Here is a 25,750-nt window from a genome sequence, read left to right as displayed (position 1 = left end):
TGATTTGAATCATTGATTGCGAGATCAATGGTCCAAAAAACTGATGTCCTAGAATGGTATTTTGCCTCGTTCTCTCAAACTAGTTGAACAATTTTAATAAAATTTTAAACATATATTTAATTAAGGAACATAAATAATGGTGAATTAAAAGTTTGGTTTAGAATGCAATTTATGAAAGCTATTTAATCATAAGTGTAGGGACTTAAGGTTAAGGATTTTTAGAAATTTTACCATTCAAATCTTGGAAATAATGGAACCTCCAAACTTGTAGTTTCTCCACATATAATTCTTTAGTTGAAAGAGCTTTTTGAAATGCCCTGGATTGAATGGATGAAGCCTTGGATGGATCTAGCTTAAGTTTGCTGGAGAGCTAGTCGTTAGAGGTTTTAACGATGTGTTTCAACATGGAGAAGGTGGAAAAACAAGTGGGGAGCTCAAATGAAATGAGAATTGATCTAGAAGGGCTTTGGATAGTGAGAGAAAGGCTAAGTGTAGAATGAGCTCATTTTAGGAGTTTTGGCCAATTCAAACCCTCCTAGGTCAAATGGATAGCTAGGATTGATCGGGGACACTCCTAAATGGCTGTCACCTATCCTAGGAGTTATCGAAAGGTTGAGGGAGAGGACAGCCCAAGGACATGAGCGTATAAGATTCTTTTGGTCCCCACTTGCACTTGGGAGCATTAGGGGCTATTTAGGCTTGGATGAGGTTTAATGTGGGCTTAAGGAGTGATTAGGAAGGTTCCAAAATAGGTTAGAGGAGCTGGAGTGAAGGGAGAGGACTTAGGTTAAGCCATTTACCACTTATGCCCATTAAAAGGTTTGTTGACTATGTTGACTAATCAACTGAGCATGTTGACTGCTGAGGTGGCAGCCAAGTGTCATTGTAAGCTAGTTGGGATGGTTTATTATAAAAGATGTGTGAAACCATGGAGTTAGGGTTTGAAGGAATGCATGAGATTTTAAGTAAGTTTGACCAAATTTTATTGAGTTGACTAGGTCAAATTGACTTGGGTTTGATTGATTAATGGCTAGGATAAGTCTATGTTATGGGTTGAAATTGATTTGATGTTTGATAAGGGTTCAATGGCTTGATTTGACTAAGGCCTAAACTTGAAGGTTTTCTCAAATGGTTTAGGTTTGACCAAGTCAAATCAAGTATTATTTTACTTGGGGTGAATTAGATTTTATTTAAGACATACAATGAGGTAGATTTGAGGATTTAAAAAGGGCTTGATTTAGTTAAATGGGTTGGATTGACCCTGTTAAGCCTTAAGGGGCTATTAGGTCAACCTAGGTTGACTTGGACAACTAGGTTAACCCAACACCTGGGTTTTGGCTCAATAGATTTGAAATGATAATTGGGGTTCAATAGAGGTGGTTTCAGGGGTTAGAATAGTCTAAATTATCAAACTAACCATTTAGGCCCTTAAAGGGCCATTGGATCAACCTTGGTTGACTTGGTCAACCAGGTTGACCCAAGGGCTAGGTTTGAGCTCAATAGATTTGAAATGATATTTTGAGTCTATTGAAGGTGGTCCCAAGGCCTGGGTTGATCATTTCAATGAAAATGACCAATTGGACCCTTAAGGGGCATATAGGTCAACCTTAGTTGACTTAGTCAACGAGGTTGACCAAGGGTCTAAGATTGGGTCTAATAAGTTTGGTTTAATACTTTGAGTTGAATGGAAGCGGTCCCATGCAAAGATGATGTCATCATGAATAAAATGGCTGTTCAAACCCCAAAGGGCATTTTGGTTAATATAGGTTGACTTGGTCAAACAAGCATGACCAAGGTCTAGGTTTGAGTCTTATGCACTCATATTGATGTTTTAAGATGCATTAGAAGAGGTTTAAATATTTGATTTGAATGACCCATGTTGAAGTTTGGAGGGAACTTCAATTTTGCCTTAGGGATATGCTTTATGGGGTTAGAGATCTGAGAATAAGTTCAAATTTGGAGGGTAGGCCCTAGGGATATGCTTTATAAAAATTCTACTGATATATCATGATTTGAGGGTTATTTAATTGGGTTTAAAAGGTTTGTAAAATCACTGAAAAAGGCTTTTAGGACAGCCATAGATTTTAGTCTTGATTTGTAGATTTGACTAGATTTTAGATTTAGATGCTTGATTTTGAATTATCCAAATCACTGAAAATCATTTGAATGATTGTTAATGATTGGAATAGGATTAAAGTTTGATAAGAAGCTGGATTGTCTAAAGTATAGGTTCGTTGATGTTTGAAAGGAGTTGAGATCTGGATAGATTTGAAGTCTACGTTTGACTTGAATCTGGATTGATTTGAAGTATGGATTGATCTGGGGTCTGGATTGATCTAGTGTCTAGATTGATATTGGGTCTGGATTGATCCTAATGACCTCATATAAAAATGAAGTCAACACATGCTGCTTTAAAACACATCCCAAACCTTTCAATAAAACATCAATGAATACTTGGTTTTAATCCCAGATGGAAGGGCCAAAATTGGAGTAGAAGTCAAACAATCCTTTAATATTTAGAAACTAGCCTCATACTCCGGTGTCTAGACAAAAGCTATTAACTTCTAAGCTAATCTTGTCAGAGGTGCAGAAATCTAAAAATTTATTTTGTGTGTTTGACCGAACTACTACAAATCTTTTGTGTGTTTGTTTAGATTTTCTTTCTCTCATTTTTACTCTTTTATATTTTAATTTTGTGATAACTATTTAATGAAAATCATAATTAATGCTTCATTCTACTGATTAGAATATTATCATTATTATTTTGTTGTTTTTGTAAATTTGTTTACTTCCACATTAAGTGATAATTATTACTTGTTTTCCAAATACTAAAAAAAACCAAAAATATCATCTTTATTTTTGAAGTAGGCAATTAGTTTTTTAAATTCACCAATTCTCTTATTGACAAGTTCACTTGTGCTTAACATCTTTATCAAACTTTCAATTGGTATCCGAGCTGTTTTCAAAAATAGTGTTTTATAAAGCCTAGAGGAAAATGATCCATGACACATTTAAAAAATTGGAACATCATGCAAGGTTACTCTATTACTCATCCACCATTGTTTGACAACATACAATATGATTTTAGAAAATTTGCATGTTTACTTTTTTGCAATCTATCAAATTTTTCATGCAATTTTTAGTATAAGAAGGTTTTTATGCACCTTCTCATTTTATCAATGGCATTAAAATTGGGTTACCATTTAATAAATGGAGAAATGAGGATAGAGGCTTAACTCATCTAAATATAATGTGTTTGAGCTATTTTTTCTATGCTATTACATGAGAGTCTCTATCTATACCATAGACATGGAAATCTGGGAGAAATTGTGTATCACATATGAGGGAACTAGTGAAGTTTAACAATCTAGGTTAAACATTCTACATGATTATGAACTCTTTTGCATGAAACCTAATGAAACTATTTTAGACATGTGCAGTAGGTTTATACATATTTTAACATCTTTGCATTCTTTTAGAAGGAAACTTTTCAGTTATGAGAAAGTAAATAAAATTCTTAGATGTTTTCCTAGTAACTATGATGATAAGGTTACCACCATTTGTGAATAAAAGGATCTTAACATTTTTTCTATAGATAACTTATTTGCATCACTCATTACCTATGAGAAAGATCTAAGTTAAAGATTGCAGAATGCAAGAGACAAGAAGAAGAAAAACGTGGTAGCACTAAAAGCAAATGAGTCAGAAAGTGACAGCTTTGCAGTTGAAGGAGAGGACAACATATCTCTAATGACACTATAATTTAAAAGCTTTATAAGAAAAAACAAAAACATTATCAGCAGTGAAACAAAGGTAAATCAAATAATAATTTTAAGGCTTCTTCTGATATTATTTTTTTTGAATGCGGGAAGCCGGGGTACTTAAGGATGGATTACCCCAACCTAAAAGCTCACCTGATCAAGGAGAAGAGTGAAGTAACATATTAAAAAGGGTAGCAATGGTCTCAAAAGGAATTTTGGGCAGACTCCATTTTAGATTCATCAGAAATAGAAATAGAAGAGGAGGTAACCAATCTATGCCTTATGGAAGATAATAATCTTAATCATTCTAATTAAGAGGAGGTTTGAGAGCTTTCCTATAATGAGTTATTTGAAGTTTCAAAAAAAGTTCATAATGCATATATGAAACTCAAGAAAATGTATGCTAGTCTAAACTCAAATTTCTCAAATTTATAAAAAGAACATGTTTTCCTTAGAATAGATCATTGTGAAATAGATAAGGATCATATATCTTTACTTGATGAATATGCTGCACTAAATAAGAAACATGTTAATATAACCAATGCACATGAATACTTGGTGTCAAAGCATTTTGAATTAGAAGGATCATTTTAAAAATTAGAAGCACTTGCATGTCAATTAGATAGTAGTGAGCTTGTATTGAACTTAGAAGTGGCAAGCTTTGAAAGCGCTAATGAATTCCTAAAAAAAAATCAATACACTTCAAAAAATGAACCACACCTACATTAGCATAGTGGCATAACGCATCATCACGACAAACATCATATAACCATTAGAAGAGGCACCACAACCCACATAGATTATTAAACCTTTTCCCATGTGTTAGACATCATTCTTGTGGCATGCTAGATCACATAGTCTGCACTTGCACAATTCACCATAGAACATATCTAGTGTGGAGGAAAAATTAAGTGCATCACAATATAGCATAAAAATATCTCATTCATCGTCAATGTATAAGGTGGAAACCAAACTCACTTGGGTTCCAAAATCTATCACTTGATTGATTATGTAGGAATGCTCTCATAAAAGGCCTAGTGAGAACATGTGGTACCTTGATAATGGATGCTCAAGGCATATGATTGGAGATGTAAAGCAATTCATCATGCTAGAGGCCATGGTAAGAGGCAAAGTAACACTTGAAGATAATACCACCAAAAAAGTTGCAGGCACAGGTATGATTGGTAATTCTAAAAATTTCATTATTAAAAATATTTTACTAGGAGAAGGCTTGAAACATAAGATGCTTAATATTAACCAACTATATGACAAAGCTTTTCACATTAAATTTTTATCTACTTGTTGTGTGATTAGTTTGAATGAAAATACTATTTTAGAAGGAAAGAGAACTAATAATGTTTACATGCTTGATTTGAACTATATTTAATCTACTAATTCTCTTTGTTTGAAAATAATTATTGATAAATCCTAATTATAGCTTAGGAGATTATGCCATACAATCATAAAAAATCTTAAGAAAATAACCCTAAAGGACCTAATTAGAGGTATACCCAAATTGGACATTTCTAAGGACTATCTATGTGATGCCTGTAACTAGAAAAATATGTTAAAACTTCTTTCCACTTAATCAAAGACTTATCACCTATAAACCCTTAGATTTTCTTTATATGGAATTATTTAGACCATTTAACATTGCTAGCTTAGGTGGGAAAGTATATAAATATGTGATTGTTGATGATTACTCAAGGTTTACTTGGATTAGGTTTTTATCAAATAAAAGTAAATCATTCAAGAAGTTTAGAACATTCTCCATATGAATTTAGAAAAAAATAGGTTGTGAAATTATAACCATTTGTAGTGATCATGGTGAGAAATTTGAAAATGATAAATCTGAATCATTTTGTAAGGAGCTAGACATATAACATAATTTTTTAGCTCCTAGAACCCCTCAGCGAAATGGGGTTACTAAAAGAAAGAATAAAACCCTGGTAGAAGCTACTAAAGCCATGCTGGCTAAATACTCACTTTCGAAGTATTTTTGGATAGAAGTAGTGAATACTGCTTGCTATGTTCTCGATAGGGTTATTATCGGATCCAAACTAAATAAAACATCCTATGAGTTATTCAAAGTAAGAACAAACAATATTTCTAACCTTCATGTCTTTGGGTGTAAGGTTTTTATTCTAAATAATGGGAAACCTCCATTAGGTAAATTTGACCCTAAATATGATGAATGAGTTTTCCTAGGATACTCAACTGTCAGTAAATCCTATAGAGTTTTTTATAAGAGGATAATTAGTGGTAGAGAAGAGCACTCATGTAGTGTTTGATGAATTTGATATGTTAATTAAGTCTAGGTCAAACCAAGAAGAAGTGGTTGAGGTCTCCCAAGGTTTATACTTTCTTGACCTAAAAAATAGAATAGAGCTTCAAGACCCATTTCTTAGAGATTGGAAATATTCTTCTATTAACCTAGGAAACTTATCTTAGGAGACCCATTTGAAGGTATTAAAACTAGGCATGCACTTAGATAAGAGGTTAGTCATTCAACATTCATCTCAATGGTAGAACCCTCAAACATAGATCAAGTCTTATCTGTAAATTTTGAATCCTAATAAAGTAAAAAAGAGTTAAATCAATTTATTAAGAATCATGACTGGGAGTTGGTGAGTAGATCTAAAGATTAGAGTGTTATAAGAGCCAATTGGGGTTTTAAGAATCAAATGAATGACTCTGGTATAATAGTGAAAAATAAGGCTAGATTAGTAACTAAGGGATTCAATCATATTGAAGGGGTTGACTTTGAAGAGACTTTTTCCCTAGTACATAGACTAGAAGCCATTAGAGTGCTCTTAGCCTTTGCTTGCTTTAGAGGATTCAAGCTATATCAGATAGATGTTAAAAGCACCTTCCTAATTGGCGAAATTAAAGAGGATGTATATGTTGAGCAACCCAAGGTTTTGAGAACTCTAAATTTCCTAATCATGCATTCAAACTAAAGAAGGCTTTATATGGGTTAAATAAAGCACCTAAAGTCTGATATGAAAGGCTGAGCACATTCCTTCTAGATAAAGCTTTGGTTAAGGGTAGTATTGACACCAACCTATTCCTAAAAAAAGAAGGAGAAGACCTACTTATAGATTAAATCTATGTTGATGATATACTGTTTGTATCTATAAATAAAACTCTTTGTGATAAATTTTCAAAAATTATGAGTGAGGAGTTTGAAATGATCATGATGGAAGAGCTTGCTTATTTTCTTGAATTTAGTGTGAAGCAAAGGGATGATGGAAATTTTCTTTGCCAATCAAAGTAAACTAAATATATCCTAAGAAGTATGAGATGGAAAATGCTAAGGAAATTATTACTCCCATGAGATATACTATATAATTAGATAAGATCCAAATTAAAAATTAATAGATTAGAAGAAATATAGAGGGATAATTGGATCACTCATTTACTTGACTGCTGGTAGACCTGATATCATGTTTAGTGTTTATCTTTATGCTAGATTTAAGGTTAATCTTAAAGAATTACATGTGAGTGTTGTTAAAAGAATTCTTAGATTTATTTTAGGAACCCAAAAACTAGGAATCTGGTATCTTAGACATTATACTTCTTTTAAAATTATCAGATATTCTTATTCAGACTTTGCAAGATATGGGGTTGATAGGAAAAATACCTCTGGAATATGCTAACTCATAGGACAATCTTTAGTCTCTTGGTCTAGTAGTAAATAAAATTCTATATCCCTTACTACCGCTAAAGCAGAATATAAGTTGTAGGGAGTTATATTGCACAAGTCATATGGCTTAAATAATAAATCTTAGATCTCAAACTTTATGTCAAAACTATTACAATTATTTTTTATAGTACCAATGATATTTATATCTCGAAGAATCCAATCCAATACTCCAAGACCAAATATATAGACATATGACACCATTTCATTAAAGACCAAGTAAAAAAAGGGTGAAATAGAGCTACATCATGTAGCTACTGGAAATCAATTAACATATATATTTACAAAACCCCTAGCTTTTGAAACCTTTATAACCTTAAGGGCTATACTAGGTGTTATAGATATTTATGCTTGAATTGGGATGATTTGAAATTTGGAAAAATAATTTTTTTATGTGTCTTCTTTTAAATTTGTTTTATGATTCTTTATATTATTGCTTTTATTTTTGTGATTTATTTTAGATTTTTTTTATGAATCTTTTCTTATCATCACGCCCCACTTTATGAATTTTGTTCATATCATACTGTACGATATTAATAAAAACACTAAATCGCTACTCACAACACATCCAAATATTTAATATCATATTGTATTTTATAATTAATGTTTTGTACTGTACGATATACACATGATATGGTCTTATTTTTGGATAACTTTTATTCCTATGCCCAACAATCTTCAACAAATGAACTTTAACTTTATAGTATGATCCTTTATATGTGAAATTATAGTAATTGCATTTGAATGCAACATTGCCACCATCTTTAAAAGTTTTTTTAATTTCTTGACATGACTCCACAATGGTTTTCTATCTTCAATGTTGGGCAATGATGAACCATCACCAATCCCAATTCCACCTCCACTAGAGCTAATTATCCAAAGAAAGAATAAAAATATTAAGATTTGATAGAAGTTGTAGTTTCAAATGTTAGAACTCCAAATACAAAGATTAAATGTTAGATAATTAATAACTCTAGTGAAGAGTTATACTCATTGGCTGATAAGTATTTTGGAACATTATTTAACTAAATTTGGCTAATTTTACAACATGATTCCACTAATTTTGTGACATGATTTCAAGAGTTTTGGCTATAAGATTTTTTGGGTAATAAAAATTTTGTGGCATGATTCCACTACAAAGAACCTATTAGGAAATAAAAAATCATGTTTTGTTTTTGTGCAATGACTCCACTATTTGTTTTGTAATTATATTTCTATGAATAAGAATTTATGAAGTATGCTTGAGGAAGGTTTAACGAAGAAGCTAAACAATAAACATATTACCATAAATCGCTAGACAATAAATATACTACCTTCAAACACTAATTTTGTGAAAGTGCACATAGCTTTCACAGTTAACTCATGAAAATAACGTTATGAACTAGCCGGAAAACCCAACAAAAAATAAAATTTAATCGTAAAAAAAATAAAGAAGGCAAGATATATTCGGACAATACTATGAAAATGAACATTCCTTTCATTCTTGTTTGCTTAATCGCCTCGCCTGCTCGACAAGCTCTTATGTTGTTCCTTCGATGAAGATGAAGAAGACATACAAAAATTACTACTTGATAAATGAACCTCTACAATCATATTTCCTCATCTCACCTACTCGTCGTGCTCATGTGCTGCTCCTTAGATGATGACGTTGAAGAATATGCATGCCCGTGATTGTGGAAATGAAAAAAAAAATTAACTCAAAGCTTGCGATCATAACAATTAAAAAGACCTAACTCAGTACAGAAATGATAAAGCCTTGCGGTCACAAAAAATAATATGAAATACAAACTGGTCTAGCAATTGTTTACATTTTTTAATCGAACATGTTAGAATTTAAATATTATTTTAATTGGATATGGATTTGTTGTTTCTAACATGTATCCATGCTACATGAGGGGTGTATCAGTGTCCAACGCATATTTAATGATGCATACCTTTGTAAATAGGTGTATAAGTGCTTCATAGTCAATATCAAACAATGTTCTTATCATATGCTATGCTATATTATATCAGTCTTAATGCTAGTTCTATCAGTCTTACTTCCTTTTGATCTATAAATCAATTTATATATTATCATATAAATACAATCATAGATTCAGTTATGAATAGACAGACATGACATTCAAATTTAATATAGTATTTTCAAAATTTATAATTTAATCTCAATTAACAATCGATTGTTCATCAATATTTAAGTTAACCCAATTTATCAACCACTTGGTCATCAATATTTATTTTACCATCATTATTTATATATATTACATTAATTCATATATACCTTTTAATAAATCATTATGATTTATCACCCTTGGTCCATTAGTATAATTTGGTCAAACAATTATAGGCTACAACCAGGATTACACCACAAACTTTTATTTTAAGGAAAGCCTATTAGCCTACCCTTCTGTATAGGGTATTAATATTTTAAGAGCTAATAAATATTAATTATAGTATTGATATCCATCCTTCCTTGCTTACATATAAATGTCACATTTATCCTATATTAGTCACATCAATTTCACTATGCAAGTCAATACCATATATGAAACATATTAATCTATAAAATATGAGAAAATTTATACATATTCGTCATATCATTTTCGCTATGCAAGTCAATATAAGGTGTAAAATGTATTAAAAATGAAATTCATGAAAATTTATACAATATGCATTAACTTCCAGAAAATTATAAATATAAATTTAATTGGTGAAATTTAAAAATATTATAGTCAAAATGTTCATAAGAATTATTTATATCATATAAAAAAAGTTACACAAAGAAAGTTGGGAAAATCACGAGTAAATGCACTTTTTGCATATTTAGGAGAGATAAAATTGTAGAAAATCAAAACCATAAAAAATAAAAGTAAAAGTTTATTCATTTATATCAATTCATAATAGATGTGATGGATAAAAATGCCTCAAAGTACTTCCTCTCTTTTCTCTCTCTCCTATTCTCTCTCCATTCTTATCTTTTCTTCCTTTCTTTCCTTCTCTAGAAAGATACATGAATGAGGGAAGGGGGTGGGTGGTGGTGAGGGATATTTATATTAAAAATATTTTAAAAAATCAATTTTAATGCTTGGCACATAAAATATAGCTTCGCTGCATTGCATGCCACCCCAAAGTAGTTATATAATAGATAGCTCAACGTTGCGGTGGCTCTTTCCTGGCACCTATATGCTTTAGGCGATGCTATGCTTGCTAGCCCAACATCATAGTGCTTGCTCCTAGACAAAATTTTTATGCATTTCAAATAGATTCATTTTAAACTGTTGGCTTATTGCATCTCATTTATGAAATCACCACTATCTGGGACCCATGACTTGCTATCACAGAATATTACACCCTAATCATTCAATTGCAATTCTGACCTCTTCCCAAATAAAATTTGATATATTATCTTTGTATATTCTTTATCTACTTTTTGAGTTTCCTTAATTCTATCATGCAATAAGGGTCAAACTACCATTTTAGAAATAACTACAACTAACCCATTAGATGAATGTACCACCTCTAATTCTAGCCTCTATATCTCTCTAATCAATGCCTATTCAAATATGATTAAATTGGCATCCGCTCCTTTTAATTTCATGCTCAACACATCAACAACCACATTTGAATTATCCAATTGATAGATAATATACAAATATAATCCTTAAATAACTCTAACCACTTGCATGCCTAAAATTTAGCTCTTTATGAGTGAAAATATATTATAAACTCTGGTGTTTGTTATAAATCTAATATCTCATGCCATATATACATATAATGCCATCAAATCTTTAAAGCAAATATACTTATTTCTTGTTTGAAATCATGAGTCAGATAGTTCCTTTAGTGTGCTTCAGCTACTTAGAAGCATATGTCACTATCTTCTCATCTTGCTACAACACACATATCAAGACCTTCATTGAAGCATTATTAAATACCTGGAAACCTTCTAAACCTAATAGAATAGTCAGCACAGGGTCTGTCACTAGACACTCCTTCAACTTTTAAAAACTTTCTTCAAACTAGGGTATCTAGATTAATAACATGGATTTTTGAGTCAACCTTATTAGAGGGATTCTAATATGCAAAAATCCTCTGCCAAACTTCTTATGATAGTCTTCCATGCCCTAAAGCATATGGACCTCTATCTTTTTTATCGACCTCGACCAATCTACTATAGCCTGCATCTTCTAGGGATCCACATTAAGCCCTTCCTTACTTATCGCATGCCTTATAATAGCCTAATAAGTCAACAATAACTCACACTTAAAAACTTTTTGTATATAACATTTATTTCCTTAAGGTTTCAAAAGTCAACCATGGAGGATCTCCATGCTCTTCTTCAAACTTTCAATACCCTAGGGTTTCATCAATAAATATAATAATGAATTGATAAAGGTACTTCTTGAATACCCAATACATCAAATCCATAAAAAATTAATGGAACATTAGTTACACTAAATGGTATCACTAAAACTTTATATTTCTTATATATGGTACTAAAGGTAATCCTTACTACATCTCCTACTTTCACTCTTAACTGATGATAACTCAATATCAGACCCATCTTATAAAAAATGATTGCACCTTCCAATTGATTAAATAAATTATCTATCCTAGATAATGGATACTTATTCTTCATATTCACCTCACTCAACTATCCATAAATAATATACATTCTCTAAGATTCATCCTTCTTCTTCACAAACAACACAAGAGTTCTCCGAGGTAATCCACTTGGCCTAATAAAGCTCTTATCTAATAAATCTAGGAACTCCACTTTCAACTACTGCAACTTCCTCGATGACATCCTATAAGGTGTCATTACTATTATAGTATTATTAGGTACTACCTCAATATAAAAATCTACCTTCCTTTCTGGTGATAAGCTAGATAACTCTTCAGTAAAAAATATCAAGAAATTCCCTCACCACTAGAACATCTTCAAGGCCTTCCTTAGTAGATTTGCTCAAATATCTCACATACATTAGGAATATAAAATTCCCTTTTCTCTAGGCCTTATTCACTTGTAACACAAAAATTTGAGAGAATATGACACTCCTAGTACCAAAAATATTAAAAACTTCTCCATTTACACATCCTTACCTACTTCTTATTAAAATCTATATGAGCTTGAAATTTACTCAACAAGTCCAAACCAGCTATTACTTCAAACTCTTTTAGAGGCAATACAATTAGTTCTTATTTTAATTTCTTATTTATAATTTCAATCTTATACTTATAAATCTGGCTGGCTACCAAGAAATATCTAGTGGAAAAAAATAGATAAACTAGAAGGTAATAAATCTAGAACCAAACCCAATTGATCCAACATATCCTTAGGTAAGAAAGAATAGTTTGTTCTAGAATCAAATAAAATATGGCAAGATATTGTAGAAATAAATTTCATACTTATTAGCATATATGGTGCCTCCTTCACCTCTTGCTTAGTAAGGTTGTACACTTTAGGCTGCATTGGAGTACAATAATAGCCTCTCTCAGAACTCCTTATGCTGACCCACTTGATGGTCTCAATCTAAATTTTCCTCCACCATGGGTTGATAAGACCTCATTGACTTCTCAAGAAGTGGCTAGATGCTGCCTTAGTCTAGCTACCCCAGTATTTTGATCCTCATTATGGTGTTCTTTGCAGACATTATGCCATCTTGTGACCTGCCTGGCCACATTTAAAGCACTAGCTAGTGTATAGAAAGTACCGACCCATATGGCTCATCCTATAAAAACCACATATAGGATCATAGCTATCTTATACAGATCCTCCAACACTCTCGGATAATATCAATCCTCCCCTTATATAATCACCATCCTCCACTCTAGATTTTTTGCCACTGAATGCACTCTTGGAGGACTCTCCACCAAATTACTTTTTACTTGCATCCCAGTGCTGCTAGGTGGACATCAGATAATTCTCCACCAATCTATCTCTCTTTATGAGCTTAAAAAAATCATGAATGTGAAATGGGACCAAAAGGTGCCTCAAACTATCTCTCAATCCCTATAGAAAATGATAACACTTCTTCTCGGGGGTACTAACCAATTGGGAAGCATACTTGATAAGAGTTATGAAATCTACTTCATACTGCATCATTATCGTACACCCTTAGACTAACCTCTGAAAAAACTCTTACGCATGCTATCAAGCAAACCAACTCCTAAAGTTCTCTATAAATTCCTCCCAGAAAATCTCTACATTTAGCCTTTAATGAAATTCTCGCTCCACTAGCCTATGCACCAGTGTTATGCTTCTCCATCCAATTGGAATACTTCTAATGGAAACTTCCTATCCTCCAGACACTCCATATTATCAAATGATTTCTATATCCTTATCAACCAATCCTTAACTGCTTAAAGCTTAACAATATCTTGCAAATAAGGTGGCTTCAATCTAAAAAACGATTGTAGATGCTTATAAACCTTATATCCCTTAACTCCTACCATTCTGTCTTGAGCCTCGCTCATGAATTGGGTTACTAACCTAGTAAACTACAACATATGATCAAAGTTATAATCCTCACTATACATTAAACTATTACAACCTAATTGGAACTATGTCCATCAACTGCCTCTTACTCTTGGGGATTCATAATGCCATAACACTTTAATTTAAATGAGGAACAAAAAAGTTAAATTAAATAAATACATATTATAAAATAATAAGAAAATTTCTAAACTAGTTCGCTAACTCCTTTCTCTTACTAATAAAAATCATTTTCTATAACTCTAGTCATAATCCAAATACTTCCATACCATTTCTATAATACCACCTCGTGATTCCCTAGGATCTAATAGAAGGATTGAAATCCTAAACCTATAATTACTATTCAACCCACAATAGAAACAACCAGAGCTACTACAAATCCAAATGATAAAGCAATAAAACATATTTCATCTAGTTAAATTCTTAATACATTAATTTGGTATCTGAAATTCTATATATCAAAATAATGAAGCGCTGGATTACAAATATGACACCTTAATAACTCAAACTCAGAAACTCTCTTTCCTCTACCCTTTACTTACTCTACATGTCCTTTTCCTCTCCTATAAATATCAAAAATAATAGAATGGACATAATTAGCCCAGTAGGCCTCTTACCCTGTACCTCATATATATCTATATTCAAATTAAGATATTAAACTATAATATTATGAAAGAAAGATTGTAACTTGTAAAGAATAAAATAAGTATTAATATAACACAATTTTTTAGGGTTTTAGTGTAGTCTTGAAGTTATCACTTTTGTAAAGCCTATGCTATAGAGATTTCTAAATACATCAAAGAATACATAGTATGAGGGGTTTACTTGTACTTAAATTTCATATTTCTTCACAATTCATATAGAAACTCAAAAATTGCTAGCATTCATTTTAAAGTATTATGTATAATTTATTCATTAATACATATGTAATTCAATAAGAATAATACATATGCTATGATATTTGCTTATAAATTCACTTCTACTTATGCCTCCCTTTACACCTGCCTATAACAAGAGTGGCTATAATCAAAGCATACTAGCCCCATATAACCTCCCACATCTGCTTCTAATAAGTGGGGCCAAAATCCCTCCCAAATCTACAGCACGTAGATGGGACTAAAATAGAATATATAAAGCCCTTGCAATCAAAGAGTATATTTTTTAACATACTAGTATATCTCCAATGCCATATTATGAATAATATAAATTTAAATATTATAGTAACTAAATTATATATTAAATGTAGTTCTTACAGAATACATGAATAACTAGTAAAAGATGCATTGCACACATAATATTATACTGATTAAACTAATTTAGTTCAACTACTAACTTTAGAGGGATATTCATACAAATATTTTAAAACTTTTATATAGATATTGCAATAACTAGAAAGCTTCAATCAATTCATATACTAAAAAAAATTCATAGGAAAGACCAACTCGTGAAAATTTAATTTCTTATAGTTAAAACATTATTGGGTTATCTATATGTCATATGTTATTATTATTATTAGTTATTTTTTCTTATACACTAACTTTTTTGGTCCGTCGTATACAACAGAAAGCGATCAACACAAGAGTAGGTATAATAGGTTTATGGTTCCTTAAGAGTTTATATTTTTACTTTTATTTAATTCTACTTTTATTGATTCAAAGTCTTATATTTCATGCATTCTCACTTGGTGGATGCTAAACATAGTGATCATGCACGCACACACACACAGACACACACACACACACACACACACACACACACACACACGAGAGTGAGTAAATTAAAAGTGTATTTTTTCCTATACTAGTTTTACTATACGATCCATATCATACTCGATGATATGCTATGTCAAAAATCATTATAATGACTAATTGGCATAATTACTATATTTGCACTAATCATACTATATGATCCATATCATACATGACGATCAGTAAAAATCAAGATCTCTCAAGCCAATCATATTTTAGGCAATATTTTGAAATTCAAAATTTGTACTAATTTTATCGTATGATACCCATCGTGATGTACAATATAATTAAATCTTGCCTATTATAATCTTATAATTAGGGGATCAAATTGGGATTAATTGATCTAGTTAGATCATCTTGTATGATTGGACAAATCGTACTATACAACATGATCGCTGTATAGGATGATAATTAATCATCGCCAATTGTATGTGATGATAATCTAATTCAATTTAACTAAACGTAATGGATGATTCCTTATATCATACTAGAAGAGAAACTCAAATACTTAAACTAATTATTCAGTATATTATTCTTCATATAGTAATAATAGGGATATTTGAATAAATCATGATATATGATCTGTGATCATAGTGTACGATTAGTGTTGACAGAATTGAATTATTAGGTTTTATGTGAAGCCTTGTATTTAAGCTCTCTTAATAGACTTATTCTAAGTCTTTTGGCTATTGGGTTTTTTTGAGAGAGAGAGAGATTTAAAAGAGATCTTGAAGAGCTTTGGGTAGGAGAAATGAGAGGTTGTGTATAAGAGAGGTGTGTGAGGGGACTCAACACTATTACTCTGAATAAGCTTATACTTTTTTCCTATGAGTTTATTGCTTAGTTTTTTGGGTAGCTCTAAGAAGAAGAACATCAACCTAAAGATCTTCAAGGTTATATGCCTTCACTGGGAGGGTGAAATAGGATTGAAAGGTTCTCTAGCTTCACTAGGAGGGTGAAAAAGAATTTCAAGGTTCTCTACCTTTACTAGGAGGGTGAAAAGAGGCAAGGTTCTCTACCACACTAGGTTTGTGAAAAGATTGTGAGGCCTTATTTGCCTAGCTATTAGGGATAAATGAGAGACACTAAAATTTTAGTGCAATAACTTGAAAGGAGGACTCGAGAGAGTGGACGTAGGTCATTGCTTGACCTAATCACCATAAAATTATAGTGTATACATTTTGATTTTTATTTTCTGCATTTTACTTTTCTGTAATTTATTTTTCTTAAAAATTAAATGCTGGAAAAAATGTGTGTTTGATGATATATTGAATTGAGTAACTCATCATTACCATTATTATATTTTTTACTTCATTAATTTTCTTTCACATTAGGTGATAACATAATTTGTTTTAAGTTTTTGAAAAATCTTAAAAAAATTATTGTGCTAAACAAATTTTTAAAACAACTAATTCACCCCCATCCCCTTCTAGTATGCCTAAGGATAGTTTAACAAGAATTAACATCCTCCATTGAACTTTTTGTTGTCCTAAGAAGCCATCTACAGTTTGTGCATTAGGTTGTATGATTTGGATATATCCTAAGTTGGTTATTATTTTAAGTTTTCTAATGCATTATTATGATTTATTGTAGGTTAAGGGAGTTTAATTTGAGGATAAGTCTTTGTATTTTTTTACTCATTTTAGAATGAATTTTGGAGGTCAAATTTAGAGTATAAAGGCTTTCATTGGAGTAGATCTAAAATTGAAAGTATAATTTTAGTAATAATATATCTAGTAGAGGGATTGTGACTTTGGGTGATAAAGTCATTAATAAGCGTACACATTTTAGATATCTTGGGTATATTTTTTAGAGTGATGGTGAAATAGATGGGGATATTATTAGTAGAATTTAAGTTGGATAGTTGATATGGAGGAATGCATCGGGCTTATTGTGTGATAGAAAAATCCCTCTCAAATTTAAGGGGAAATTTTATAAGATGGAAGTGACACCTATAATGCTTTATGGTGCAGAATGTTGGTCATTAAAAATGAAGCATAATATTAAGTTAAATGTTGTAGAGATGAGGATGCTTACGTGGATGAGTGGTTTTACTATTAGATACAAAATAAAAAATTAGCATATACCTGAAAAGATTAGAGTAGCTCTAGTGGAAGATAAGATTAAGAGAGTCACCATAGATGGTTTAGTCACATAAAATGGTGGCCTTTTGATGACCCGGTTAGGAAAGTAGATGTATTATATTTGGCTTATATTAAGTAAGGTAGAGGTAGACCTACAAATTCTTGGTTAGAAAATATTAGAAATGTCATTCTTTATTAGATATAGATAAGAATTTATAGGGCATAATGGAGAAAAAGGATTCATGTAGTCGACCCCGCATAGTAGGATAAAGGCTTGTTGTTGTTGTTGTTGTTGTTCTGAATGAATTTTAAGTGTTAATGTTGATTAATTATTATTTATCTAAATTATTAAATTTTAATTAGGTATTTAGTCATTGAGCCTTAAAATTCAATAAACTTACACTCTCCAGAAGGAGTCTAGCCGAAGGTATAAAGGCTTCTATTTATTGATATTTAATTATTAATTATTTAGGTTGAATAATAACTATCTTGGTTTACACCAAAGCTGTGAGAATTATTTCACCCACCTTTGAGCTAACTTAATCACCTCATAGGCCTAGGATAACCAATTGTTATCTTTGGGTTCAGGTTTGATTTAGTTGGCTAGATGAAGTTATCTAAATTTGTGATATTGTATTAATGATTTATTAAGCTTATGGTTTATGATTTACATTCCATCAAAATTCTTCGTGTCATTATTACAATAGGCACGAGGACTAAGGCCTCTTTAGGACACCTAGCCCAACATATTCAGGAATTCCAGCCTAAAAACTTCATCAATGAAATACTGGTTGTTTATTTTTAAAATGATCAAAACACTTGTAAATATTTTTAGAAAATACTATAGCTCAAGCCCTTTCCAATGATTCCAAACACTCAATTCAATGAAGATTTGGATTTTCGTGAATTTTGGAAGTTATGGTTATTAAATTGAATTTTTAAATCAATTTAATGGAAATTTCGTGACAAAAATGATTACACAATCACCGTGGTGGTTTAGCATCTAGTAGAATACGGTCATGCCATTATGCACCAATTAACCACATCAGATGGTTAATCCAACCATGGGAACAGATCCTCATGGAACATTCTCCAGGATGATGTGTTTTGCATAATGACGACTGCTTTAATGAGGATGCCCTAATTAGGGTTTCTGTTTTTGATCAGATCATCCCGGCCGATATAAATATCGCCCATGATGATGTTACCAAAAACAGTAAACTCTAGGGAACAGTCAGAAACTCTTATACATTACAAAGCATCAGGAGCCACAACAAATACAATAGACTCAAGAAAGGTAAAAGTGTACAAACTAACTCAGACCTAGTCTACTCAATCTTGAGCTGATTCCAAATTACAGTCCGATCGTGTGAACCTGAAATGTTAGTAGAAAGCAGTCATAGAGAAAAAGAATGTTTGCTATCATCAAAATCATATGCCATAGATCCGCAACACTTGTCACCCCCAAGTGTTGTCTAGGATACCAAAACCACACATTCAGATCCTCATGGAATGTGATACTGGGTCCACACCTATTCTATGACAGATGTATGTGATAGTTTTAGCATGTTATCACAATATGAGTTTCCTTCTTCCATTAATTTCATCATGATCATTGTGATCTCCAATTCATTCACAAGAGTAGAATTTGGCTTGGGTTATCAAAGCCAATCTACCATACTTTTATAGACCTTGTGCTCGATACCTATCTCCCTTTGGTTTTATCCATGTGGCGAATATGGCCTGGTTATCAAAGCCAACCATATCTCGCTCTTTGTGTTCAAGCCATTAAAGGATATTTCATACATGGAGTAACTCATGGATATGATAAATGTTACCTCTAATGTATTTTATCTTTGATAGTAAGAGACACACCTAATATATAACTATGAATACAACATGAAAATTTAAGAAAAAATATATGATGATAAAAGTGAGGAAATCTCTCATTCAAGTAAAACAGATTTCCCTTATCATAGGTATAATCAGATTCTATGCTCTAAGAGCTTAAGTTCATCTAAAATTCTATATTTTCTATCCTTTGAAGCATCTTCTTGATTTCTTATGAGATGACTTGCTCTCATTTCCTCATATAGTTTTTCTCTTATAGCAGGAGATGACTTGCACTCATTTCCTCATATAGTTTTTCTCTTATAGCAGGAGTTGTGTTCCCCACCATTGATGTGGTACATCCTATCCTAAATGTCAGCATCATTTCTTAGTGGATTCTAATTTTATTCTAGAAAACTATTTCTTTACCTACTTAGCAACATAGTTATCCATCAGAGTCTTGATCTTAGCTATGAGAGCAGCACTCTAGATGTGCCGATATCATTCCCATATCTCACAGGGTCCCATGATCAAGTATGGGTGTTACCTATATGGTTCTCTAGTAACTTTTGGTTTTCAACATAGATTTCTTTTCTAGTTGTGAGTGTGTCTCCCTCACTAATTAAATATTATTCTCCCTAGGGTGAGATCACCATCTTATTCTACGTCTTAATTCCCTGTTTTAAGAAAGATACATCATATTGTTACTACCTTTCCTTTGATATATTTGTATGATATAACCTTGATGATTTCTATGGAATTTCATTTGCGCTTGGATACTCATGGACATGATGATTTATCCTCTATTATGTTGTAACCAAGATTAAAAGCTTGGGATTTCTTGGATAGTTCATTAGGGATGTTCCCTCTTTATATTTCACCATTAGAGTCATTCTCTTTGTTGTAAGAGTGATTCTTTGGTTGTGTCAATATTGATTATATCTCTCATAGGGTCCTATTTTTTAGTATGGGTGTTACCTCTGTGGCCCTTTAGTGACTGTTGTTTTCCAACATGGCTTTCATTCCAAGTTGCGAGTGCGTCCCCCTTGCTACTTAGGTGTCTTCATCCTTAATGTGGAGTCACTTTCTCGTTCCACTATTTATATTCTACTCCCTATTCTGGGGAGAAGATAACATTTTTTTCACCTCTTTCTTGCATGATATATTTATATGACATAATCTTGATTTTGCCTAGGAAATCTAGATTGTACTTAGAAACTCATAGCCACGATTATTTATCCTCTACCATGTGATGAATACAGTTGAAGTTTAGAATTTCTTTGAAAGTCCTTCACCTGGGATTATCCCTTTACCTCTCCTTTTGTCTCACCATAAAGCATATGCAGCCACACTTTGCTATTTTGGGGCTTATGGCTAAGTAGGGACACTTTATATTCTTCACTTCACTATTAGATCTATGGTCGGGTGATTATCAAGCTTTCTTTTGTTCTACAATCAGAATTATGGTCAGGTAAAAACTTTAATGTTAGGCATATGGATGAGTAGAGGTGGATCTTCTCTCTTTATCCTTTCATCAAACTTATGGCCGGATAGATATTGAGCTTCCTTTTTCTCCCACCATCAGACCTATGGTCGGGTGGATATATTGCTTTTTGGTTGGTTTCCCTACAGTGTCCTGGGCGATATACTTCACCACCTCTTCATTCCCCCTATTTCATTTTCCTATTAGGGGGTTATTGAGTTTTCACTTTATCATACTACTATATATATGGTAGAATAGGCATTATATTATTTCAGGGCCTATGGTCAAGCAGGGGTGCTTCTTTGTTCTATTTATATCATCGTCAAAACTATGGTAGGGTGATCGTTGAGTTTTTTATTTATTCTATCATTAAACCTATGGTCAGGTAGTCCCTATGGACAAGCAGGGGTGCTTTCTTTCATTCATTTCGTCATTTGATCTATGGTTAAGTGATTATTGAGTTTTTATTTATTCGATAGTAAGAACTATGACTGAATATAATCTTTATTATTATGCCAATAGCTAAGTAGAGGTGAATCTTTTCTCTTCATCTTATCATCAAACCTATATCCAGATATATATTGAGTATCATGTTTCATACCACCATCAGACCTATAGCCGGGTAAACATCGGGCTTTTTGGTTAGTTACCCTCTAGTGTTCTAGGTGGTATACATCACCCCCTCTTCATTCCCCCTATTTCATGTTCTTATTAAGGGGTTGTTAAGTTTTCACTTTATATTACCGTTAGATCTATAGTCGGGTAGGGACTCTGATGTTTTGGGGTCTTATGTCAAGCGGGTGCTTCCTTTTCCTCTTTGTATCAGCATTAGATTTATTGTCAGGTAATCATTGAGCTTCCACTTTATTCTACTGTCAGACCTATGGATGGGTAGGGACTACTGTTTTGGGTCTTATGGCCAAGCATGGGTGCTTTCTTTCCTTCAATTCATCGTTACATCAATATTCAGGTGATTGTCAAGCTTTCATTTATTCTACTGTTAGCCCTATGGTAGAGAAGAAACTTTACTGTCAATCCTATGACCAAGTATAGATGGATCTTTTCTCTTCATCCTATCATCAAACCTATGGGTGGATAGATATTGAGCTTCCCATTTTGTCCCACCGTCGAACCTATGGTCGGGTGGACATCAGACTTTTAGGTTGGTTGCCCTGCAGTGTCTTAAGGGTATACTTAACCAACTATATATTTCCCCTGTTAATTAGGGGTTGTTGAGTTTTTTCTTTATCCTACCATTAGATTTATGGTCGAGTAAGAACTTCGCTATTTTGGGGCCTATGGCCAAGAAGAGGTGCTTCTTCTTCTTCTTCTTCTTCTTCTCTTTGCTTTACCATCAGATCTATAGTCGAGTGATCATTGAGTTTTTATTTTATTATGTCAGCAGATCTATAGTTAGGTAGGAACTCTATTTTTTCAAGGCCTATGGCCGAGCAAACGTACTTTCTTTTTTTGTCCTCCTCATATCACCGTTAGACCTATGGTTAGATGATCGTTGATCATTCTTTCCCTCATCACCAGACCTATGGTATATATATTTATAACTTTTTATTGAATGATTATGTTAATTCCTTAAAAAAAATTACAGAACTTCCCATGAAGAATTTTATATGTTCTTGGCTAATTAGTGACTTTTTTTATTCATTTATGTAAACAAACGGTTGACATATGGTGATAAAATGCAGTATTTAGTGTGATCTTGCTATTATTTTGTGACAATTTTTGTTGAGATCATTTCCTAAACTTGGGTTGGTGATTGGTGTTAACCATCACAATACATGATTGTCTTAATATAACATTGTTTCCTAGGGTGATGGCATGATAAATTAGAGATGGCCTAGAGCTTTTAAGCAATTGCAATTAATTTGTAGAATCAAAGTTTTTATTTAACTTTGAGTATTTAAGCTCTCAATTCCTTTCTTTTTTTTGCACATGACATGCCAAAATTGATAGTGTTATTATGTGATCTCATATTCTAGTATTTACCTCTTGGAAGCATGCTTAATTCAAAAAGAGGTCAATCATATCATGATATCATGAATAGTATTATATTATACAAAGTGAACTATCCCTCTATATTCTAAAAGAAAAAAATCTATATGATTTGACTCAAGGCTATGCATGCATAGGAAGGGCCAATCAGAATTAGCCGATATTCATTGTGAAGTGAACAAGGTTTGAAATAATATGTGAGTTTTGAAAAAGTGATCCATATGGGATCATGTTTTTTTTTTTTTTTGAAAAGTCAGTTGATTTTAAATCCTAAATTCATGTTTATTCTATTTAGATAGATTTTAATTTTGTAAACAATTTAATATCCTAAAAAGCCTAACATTGACCCCGTTTGAGAAACCCCAAGCAAAGTAAAGTAAGAAACATATAAAAAGTATACAATTATTAGGCTCAAATAAAGTAAACATATCAATTATCTATCAACAAATAATATGTAATAGCCATAAATGCAGCTGGGTTTTGTAATACACCATAGGAAAATAAAAAAATGGTATTTAAGCTCTACCATTATATACAACTCAGCCTATATCTATACATCATTGAATGGTGTGTGAGGTCTTGATCAGTTTTCACACATTTCACCACCTCCCTTCTAAAATACCCATATACCTACATGGATTTCCTAACTAAAAACTATATTTTAACAAATAAAAATTACATGAATCCCCTACAAAAAATATATTAGCATAATTATAATGAAAATCACACATCAACATCCAAAACCTAGTCCTTAGGGCCATATCTCAAAGATCTTAGCATTCCTCATGATACATGTTATGAAGAACACTTATGATAATTATTTGAGCATTTTTATTTGCACTTTGGGAACATGGCCAGCTATAAAAAATATATTTTTATAAAAATCTAACCACTTAAGGGAAAGTGCCAATTCATCAATCCATAAAATAGAAAAAGAATGAAACAAAACACAAACCAAGCTAAAAACAACCACCATATCATTATATATGCAAAATATAAAAAAAAAAAAATTATTATCCTACCTACTTTCTACCATAGGATGCCAATAAAATGTGTCCTATCAAGCACCTAAGTGTGTGTGAAAATTAGTGTGCTTAACTACCCCAATTTAGGTGAGAAGTTTAAAGAGCAAAATCAAATTTCTCTTTAAGTGATCAATAATTTAGGGTGAATTAATTATTATTTAATTTTAGAATTATAAATTTGATTGTTATATTATATAGAACCCAAAGATATGGGCCCTAACATACACTAAAGTTAAAAAGAATGGAGGGGCAAATGGCCCATCCTCAAGCCTACACTTAATCAAGGATGAAAGAGTTATAAAGTGGAAAGGGTCAATTAATCCTTCCTTGGTAATCTAAGACTCGAGGTAAGGCTAGTGGGTGGCACAATAAGTGGATTTATCACCCACCACAAACAAATTTAGGCTTCTTACATCTAAGATAAAATTATTTTTAGAGGTTGGCATGAGAATATAAAACTCAAACTATAAATGTGAATATGTTATACCTGACTTAAGGTTTAGCACTTAGGTGGTTAAGAAGTTGGTTGGGGTTCTTAAGGGTGGCTTTGAATTTCTAAAAGAGGCAATTTATGTAGATCTTTAGATATTTTCCCCTTAACTTGTAAGGTACGTGGCATTTTCACAATGGGCATGAGGATGAAACCTTCATAGGACATATAGCCTCGTAGCTCAAGGTAGTCTAGCCTATATACCTTCCATGTGTTAGGGGAAAATGTGAAAAAATGAACATAAACTCAACACGAATAATAAAAAAAAGGTATAGTTTGAAGTTCATTTGTTTACTTAGAGTTAAAAGATTTTAGTTTAAGTTCAAGTTTTTATATCATAGCATTTTGTTAAGTGTTGAGGAGTTTGTGAAGGGAGATTTTGTAGTTTTACTTTAATTTTTCCTTAATTAATGTAGATTTTTATTCAAAATTAAGTTAAGGATTCATAGGATTTTATTACGAATTTTTATGACTTTTATTTGATTTGATATAATTTTTAGAGTTATAGGTTCGTTATGGAATTTTAGTGATTTTTTTTATATTTACATAAGTTTGATTAGTGGTTTATGATTTTTATGAATTTTATCAAATTTTACCATCAATTGGTTCATAGCGTTGTTAGAGTGGACACGAGGACGAAACCTCCTCATAACACGTAGCCCTGTAGCTCAAGCTAGTCCAGCCTATAAACTTCATTGATGTATTTTGTTAAATTAATGTGTTTTTTACGTGTTACTAGTCACATTGTTGTTTTAGAATTTTAATATTTTTTTTTTGCTTTCCAACTTAAGTGTAAGGGAGGTTATGAAAGGTTTAATTTATGGGACACTTATTTCTGATTATTTAAGTTATGTGATGATTACCCTTGTTAAACCAAGGCCAATGTTTATTTCACCGTCATTGGTGCTAACTTAATAGCCTTGTAGGCCAGGGTTACCAGATAATCGTCTTATTATTTAGTTAATTTTTATATTTATTACTTAATGAAATATTTGATTTGTTATTATCCTATTTAGTTGGTTTGTTACAAATTTTAAGATTAATTATGAGTTTATAATGTTAAGCTAATATATGAATTTACCTAACATGCTAAAGATCAAATTTTATTTCATTTTTGTATATT

This window comes from Dendrobium catenatum, unplaced genomic scaffold (assembly GCF_001605985.2).
Source record: "Dendrobium catenatum unplaced genomic scaffold, ASM160598v2 fragScaff_scaffold_716, whole genome shotgun sequence".
Classification (NCBI taxonomy): Eukaryota; Viridiplantae; Streptophyta; class Magnoliopsida; order Asparagales; family Orchidaceae; genus Dendrobium; species Dendrobium catenatum.
Note: the sequence above shows the minus strand (reverse complement) of the source record.